The sequence below is a fragment of the Alligator sinensis genome, unplaced genomic scaffold (genome assembly GCF_000455745.1).
Source record: "Alligator sinensis unplaced genomic scaffold, ASM45574v1 scaffold1252_1, whole genome shotgun sequence".
Taxonomy (NCBI): Eukaryota; Metazoa; Chordata; order Crocodylia; family Alligatoridae; genus Alligator; species Alligator sinensis.
The window spans coordinates 90,982-98,523 of NW_005843541.1; the positions used below are offsets into that span (position 1 = coordinate 90,982).

General features: G+C 46.5%; 1 long non-coding RNA gene across 1 annotated transcript; it reads left to right on the forward strand.

Moving 5' to 3' along the window:
• The first annotated feature begins 1,263 nt into the window (after positions 1-1,263).
• Positions 1,264-7,042, forward strand: LOC102374796. Its single transcript, XR_325524.3, has 4 exons — positions 1,264-1,446; positions 4,506-4,550; positions 5,917-5,943; positions 6,973-7,042. It is a non-coding gene; the product is annotated as an uncharacterized LOC102374796 (long non-coding RNA).
• Positions 7,043-7,542: the final 500 nt, after the last annotated feature.

Here is a 7,542-nt window from a genome sequence, read left to right on the forward strand (position 1 = left end):
GACCAACCAGCTGCCCTAATTCAGCACTTTGGGAATGAGAAGAATAAAGAGAAAACATTTCTAATTTGGTAGAAGAGCTGCTTATTGCCCTCAGCAAGGGATTAGAAAGTATGCGACTCTGCTCTGGGAGAGAACGGAGGCACAGGGTTTTCCCAGCTAATGTTCTGGCAAGCATAGAAGCGCGTTAGCAGTAACAACTGGGTGTTTCTTACTCCTTCGTGTTCCTTGGGCCTTAGCCACATCTTGTTTTATATTTGGGATTGTTCAATGGTTTCTCCACTCTGGCAAAAAGAGCTGGCTGCCCATCTTTGCTAACAGTTACCTAGCTCTTCATACATTTGTGTAAGAAACCGGAACCTTTGCTCTGTCTTTAGGTACAGATTAATTGGCAGCCATTCTCTTCGATGTGTGCTCGATGTCGGAAGCAATGTTCGTTGGGATGGCGAGTTTCCCTACTGTGAAAGTAAGATGATTACATCTAATGTCTTTGACTTGCCCTAGATACAAGTGGGCTTGTGTCTGGTGAAGGAACCGAAGAGCAGTTGGAGCTGTTCTCTCTCTTCTTTGTGCCATAGGGGGATAAAGGGAGCCTGGGCACAGGTGTAGGCCCCAGTACACGATGGTCTTACACACCCGTGAGCATTCACACCTGTGACGTAGAATACAGTGGCCAAGACCTCACAAAGCATCACAGTAACTGTAGAGTAGAGAACTGTTCCTTTCTACTGAGCCGTACGTGTCTCCAAACCTTGTTGGGGAGGACTGAACGATTAGATTCATTTTAGATTTGCCATGGTACAAGAAAAGCATATTCATTTTAGACTTGCTATGGTATAAGACATGCTGCCTTTGGATTAATCATCTCAGGATAGGGATGGATGTAACATTTGGAGCACTTCACAGTGCAGGTGCACTGCAGCAGGGGGATGTGGAGCCAGTGTCAGCGAGAGAGCTCCTCTCTGCTCTGTCTGCTCTGCTGCAGCCCTGTGCCACCCCGCTAGCAGAGCCAGGCCAGTGGGTGTGGGGAGGGACACTGGGATTGGGGGCTGGAGAGCAGGAATCCCCATTTCATGGGAGGGAACATGGGGCTCTGGTCTCCCAGTTTCAGTCCCTTAAATGAAACCACATAATGTCTAATAGGTAAATGACCTTGCAGTGATTTTCCTGGCCTGAGGATGGGCTTGTTTCCTTTCCTTCCTTTCTCGCCCATAATCTCCTCCCTCTGCAAAACACTCTTGTCAATGCTTTAATTTCCAGAGGTGAAGTGTCTAGCCCCGGTGGTTCCACATGGGAAAAAAAAGTTTGGATCAGTCGCTGTCTATTCCTATGGAGACACAATAACATTTGAGTGCAATCCTGGCTACTCCCTGAGGGGAGGTAGTGATGGTGTGATTCGATGCGCAGAGGATAACACCTGGAAGCCTTCTGTGCCAATCTGTGACCCCCGTGAGTATTAGCTGTCTACTCACCTGTTTGAAGTGGCACATGGGATAGCACTGAGTGGCTGCCACAAGGGTCAAGGCTTGTCCTTAGGACTGTTGGCCTCCTGTGCCAACACGTGACCTGTGCAAGTAGAAACAACCTATGAAATGAGTCTGTAGTTGAATGACATTTTCACTTGTGTGTTAGGAGGCAGCACTTGAAATGTTTCTGGAAGAGAAAAGGCATAATTTCAAGGTGACAGCTTTTAATGCCAGCCTGCTTTGTCTGATGGGTTTGGTGCTGCTGCGTGTGTGGTGCAGCACGCCTGTCTAGGCCTCAATGTGGAGGAGTGGACTGCTCGTCTCTCCTGGCACTAAGCTCCTTTCTTTATGCAAAGTCTAAACTAAAAGCAGCCCTAAGAGAGCCCAGGTGAACCTGGGGCTTGTGGATGGGAGCGAGACGACTATTGTGTTCCTCTGAGCCCAGCGTCTGTGGGTTCTGGGGCAAAGCAGGACTTGAAATGCTGGCTAGCTACCTGGCTGCAGGTAGAGGTGGAGGGCGGGGTGTGGCTGGCCCTTGAGCTGGTCCTGCAGCCCGTGGAGTTGGTCCTGCAGTGGGCACTTGGCCACTTGGGGCTACTGAGCCAGCCCCACCGTGCAGCTCTGGTACTCTGCAGTAGGATTGGTCTCACTGCTGCTAGGCAAACTCCAGTGCAGACCACCAGCGGTGCTGGTTGAAACCTCTGGCTGTGCGAAGCCTGTCTGCCTGGATACTAGAGATGATGGGTTTGAGGAAAGGAGGCTGTGGTGGTCCTGGTTTTGTTGAAGATATCACTGTTAGCTTTCTTCCTGAAACATTCAATATAGTAGTCCAGTGTGTAGCTTTTTCTGCTGGGAAGTGTCCAGTTAGATTTTTTTGTTACTCTTTGTTTTATCTGTTGTGCAGGAAGGTTGTTAGAGGTTGGTGTGGATGCGCGTTTTCAGGGGAAGACTGCAGAGGGATTTCTTATATTTTTCCAGGTTGCCTCCCTTGGCACGTGTTCAGGTCATTGAAGAGTATTTCTTTCAGTGTGGGATGTGTAGTGTGGTAAGTTAGCGATGTTGGTCTTGTGATTCTCCTTGTGGTCCTGGCACACCACCTGCGAGGTGGCTCTTGTGATAGCTGATTGCACTTTTTGTTCCTAGGTTGGATGGCTGTCAGCTTGTACATTTTTATGTAAGTGTAAGAAGTGGAGCCACATGATAAAAACATGAGGGCCTATCATGATGCTGATGACTGCTTTTGAATCAGCATCTCAAGAAATTTAGAGATGCTGTGTTCTTCTCAATCTGTGCAACTTGTTCCCCTTGCACATTCTCATGGTACCTAACCACTTTGGGACCCACAATGGCAGATGAGTGGGGCTTCATTTCCAATAAAGTGATCCCTGCTTCCTTTAAAGTTCTCTTGTTTTTTGCTTCTCTTCAGAGGAGCCCCTCCCTTGTTCCTTCATGACACTGGCCCTGCGCACACAGTCTAGGTTTCAACCAGGAAGAGTCTTAGAGCTCTTCCTGATTGTTACTGTCGTGACTCGGAGTCCCAATGCCTGGGATCCTTCCTGGTGAATTGGTTGAATAGTGGCTGTGGCTGCCTCACCCCTTAGTGTGAGGGACACGGGCATACTAGGATCTGGAGATCTGTATCACGGCCAGGTCTATTGCACACATCATGGGGAAGTCTTCCTTTCCTATTCTCTGATACCTATTGGTGTTTGCTGGGGTGGAGATGCACATCTTCTGGACCTGGCCGATGGTTTTGGCTGGTAATGTTAGAATTGGAGATCTCCCGGATTATGGTTGGAAAGGTCTGAGTGGACACCTGATGCTAGCCTAATTCCTGAGGCGGCCCCACTTGCACATCCCCGAATACATGCTCCATTTTGAGTGAGTGCGTACAACCCCTCTTTCAACTTTTTTATGCATACTACTTTTTAATAAGTACTTGATCATGCATGTATAGGGCATAGGTGAGCCATGCCTGAGATCTCCCTGGATAGTGCATACGTAAGCACTATCCAGTGCTTTTCATTCCATCCAGGAAGAGCACATACCAACTGCTGAAACATCCTTAGCCTGACAAAGGGTTTTTGAACCCAAAAGCTTGCTTAATAAATATTCTCCAACTATTTGGGTTGGTCTAGTAAAAGATATCAAATTCACCCAAGGAACCTTGTCTGCCTACGTAAGCGCTAGTCCTTCAGGTAAAAAGAACTATCAGTTGTTTCTAGTTCAGAGCTCGGGAAGGTCATTTCCATGCTAAACAAAACAGGGTGGCTCCTTCTAATTTCTCTACTTCTGCTCTTCCGCAGCTCTAGGAAGTGGCCTGTGCTGTCAGTGCTCCTGTGAAGTACCAATAGACAGTGTTTTGCACACTCCCTTCTGGACATGCATTGCAAGGATTTTCTCTTTCTGGCTTTTTTCCCACGGCTCGCTAGCTTTACATGTCTGTGATCATTTGGGGTTGATTTGTGCAGGTGTGCTGAATGTAGAGCTTGGGAGGGTTTAGGAGCTGATGGTGAAGATAGTGCTGCACTCTGGCCACAAGTGAATGGGCCCAGAACTGTGAAATCTCTTGGGAGAAGGGAGCAGTGTAACGAAGAGATCCTGTACCCCCGTGAGCATGCCACATAGCCTTTACTGGTGCCATGCTCCATCACTAGCTGATGGGTTTTGAGTCCCCGAGGCAAAAGGCGTTGGAAGTACCCACAAAGAAATTGTGCGTCTGGGGGTGTAAAGGCTGAGTGAAATGGCACTGGAGAGTGATCATTAGGAAAACAGAGTTGCCTATCAAAGGCACATATTAATGGAGATTGCATGGTGTGTACCCCAGGAAAATGAAACCATGCATTTTAGGTTGCTTGCTCTTGGATAGACTGTGTATGAGTCTGAGATGATGGGCTCTGGAACAACCCTTTTTGTTCTGTGGATTTAACTGAGGTGCAAAGGAGACAGAGAGGAGGTGCAGTTTGGTGCTGGGGAACTGTGATTAAACCTATATCATCTCTTCATTTTAATGTACTTACCTGCATGTCTCATGTTATGTAGGACCGGCGGCAAATTCAACAGAAGAGGAAGCTCAACCTAAATCAGGTAAAAAGAAAAAATCCTTTTACTGACTCCAAATGTTCTGAGGTTTGCAGTTGTAAAAAAAGTTGTGTATTTTGTGACTATATTCGTGGATGGGTTGTGTGAATGCTGAGGTCTGCTGGGATTTCAAGCCATTGAGTGATTTTTTTTTTTTTGCTTGTTTTCAGAGACATCTTCTTCATGACCAATTTTTAGGGTCTCTAACTGTCCTTCTCGTAGCTACTTGTGACCCTCTAGCACACCTTTCTTAAGCACTTTCCTACCTCTCTCGTTGTGCATTAAACACCTGTTCTGGTATGCCCTTCTTTCATATCCCTTTTCCAAGGCATTCTCATGCTCTCCTGATCTTGATCCATTCATTTCTTCTGTGTGAGATGGAGAAGTAGCCTGAGTTGTGTTGCAACACAAAGTTAGTTAGGCTATTCCGGTGCCGAACACTTTTTTCCATTTGTTGGGGATCTTACACAGAGTTGGCTTTTTCCAGCTGACCTTCTTCTTGTAATTCCAGTCTTCAACAGAAATGCTCTTTGAGGAATGCAACATTCAGTGAGGATAGAAGTGTGTCTACTGAGCTTTACTAGCTTGTGACAGGGCTCAGCACTTAGTTACTAACAGCAGGGGGCTCTGCTTGACTTTTCTCACCTGCTCTACAAACCGTGGCATTGTTAGAGGTCTTCCTCCTACTCCAAAAAAATAGTTCTGGCCTGCAGTATGCATGGCAGCCAGACTGATAATGCACTGGCTGTTCCTGTGACAAGAGTGGATTGGCTATTGCTCCTCTTTCCACTTGTGGTGTGCGTCTGTGTTCCTGCATCTGTCGCTGTCCACCTGTGCCTGCAACTGATACCCTGCAAAGGCTCACCCTAACCCTGGAGAAGTGAAGTGCGGTTAGAGCAGGTGCTGCTTTAGTCATTTATTTATTCACTGGACACAGCAAAGCCGTTCAGAAAATGTAGCACCACGTTTGTGTCATTGGATGACCTTGCCCCAGTAAGAAAAGGAGCATAGAAGATTATAGACAATATTCCTTAATGTGCTTTTCTTCATAGAACCAAAAACCTTGAACCTTTTTTTTCTTTCATGGCTTTCTTGACTGTATTAAAGAGTACACATACACGGAGGCTTAGGAAAAAGTATTTTCTTCGTTGCTAGACGTTCCAACAGTTGGATCATGGCTCCCACTAACTAACAATTGTCCATTTTACACTGTTTTGTTTCAAAAGACTACATTATTATATTTACCATTATTTTGATATAATGTAGTGTACAAAATATTGTACCACATGTGTGGATTATGGTGTTATTCCTTGCAAACTGCTGAATCAAGCATGGCTTCGTGTTTTAACTCTCTTTTGGTTTTCCCCTTTAGGGAATGCATATAAAATAGCTTTTGGTGGTAAGTAACCTCAAAGTGAAAAAAAATACTTCCAGATGCTAAAGTGCTTATTGTACATCAATATCCAGAGTCCATGTTCCTCTTTCTCCACAACAAAGTTGGGTTGGTTTTGGGGGGTTTTTTTTGGTGTAACAAGTAACGCCCCTGGTATGGGAGTTCTTGGGTTTCTCTGCTACTGATATACCGTTGTGCCCAGTGTTGCCATGTAACAGTTTATACCCGTTGATGTTTCTTTCTGAAATGATTTGATGAGAGGGACAGAAACCCCACTCAGGGTCACACCTCTTCAGTTTTTAAAACCTACAGTGTCCCTCCTCCCTTTGCTTTACCTGTGACAAGTCCACGGGAATTTTTGATGTTTTGGGCATTATGTCTGATAGTCCAGTGAGTTTGTTCCCAAAGTTTTTAAGAACAGCTTAAACTTGTGTTCTTAACCAGGGTGCCATGGCATCCTGTGGTGCCTTGAGATCCTTTCAAGGATGCCATACGATGCTAGGACCATTGGGTTGGCAATATGAATCACAGGATTAACCCAGACATTTCAAATAGGAATCCTTAGCTGTGGTTTTTGAGTTTATTGCAACAGAAATAAACTGCTCTATTTTTCCTGTAGTCAAAACAAGTGTGCAAACTAAGAGCTAGCATTTTTCGAGGGATGCCTCGAGTTTTAAAAAGTCGATAACCACTGTGTTAGACAAACAGTCATGTAGCATGATGTAGGCAGGGGTGATCCTGCCTTGAGAAGAAGTTGAGCTCTGTGGACCCTGCATTTCTATGATTTTTATGATTGCTACCAGTTTTTATTTGGCAGCTTGAGACTGAGCACCAGTTTCTGGATGCAGAAATGAACACTTGTGCTTTTTGATCAGGGATGCAAAGGAAAGGGCTCCTCCATCATTATCGTCTGTCAGAGAAGGTCTGTTGCTAGTGAGGCAGTTCCAGCACTGTACAAGGTGCTTCTTATATCTGGGCAAAATGATTTGTTTTGTGTAACTTCATTTCCCAGTTGCCGTTTCTTGCTTTTTTTAGTTCTAGCACCAGTCGTGGTGGGTTGTGTCATTTGCATTGGAGGTGTACTTCTGTACCAGAAGAAAAAGGGGTAAGTCAGCCTAAGATAGTGTTTGAGATTGAGTTTTGTTCCACAGCAGATTGCTACGAGAGCAACTTTGTGAGATTAGCTCTTCCTTTCCAGCTGCGTGGGGGCTGCACTCACTGGGCAGTGTGGCAACAGGGGCAGTGGCCAGGGGCATGTTCCTTCTCCCCATGCCTGCTTCAGGGCTGGCAAGGAAAAGGGGGAACATGCCTACTTGCAAGCTGGCAGGGGAAAGGGGGAATGTACCTGCCTGTTGCTGCAGCTGCCTGTTGCCACAGTCCTGGGCTGAATGCAGCCCCCATGCAGCTGAGCTGGAATGGGCAGTTGCTCCCCTCACCCCCCGCGTGCTGTCCCCGCAGCAGGCAAGGGTGTCGGGGGTGAGTGGGGGTGGAAATGAGAGGAGAGGGAAAGGCAAGGGGGCTTGCCTTTGAGCATAGAACGGGGTGGGGAGGGGAAATGTCTACCTGCTTTGAGACAGTGGGGGTGCAGCTGTGCCAGTTCAGCCC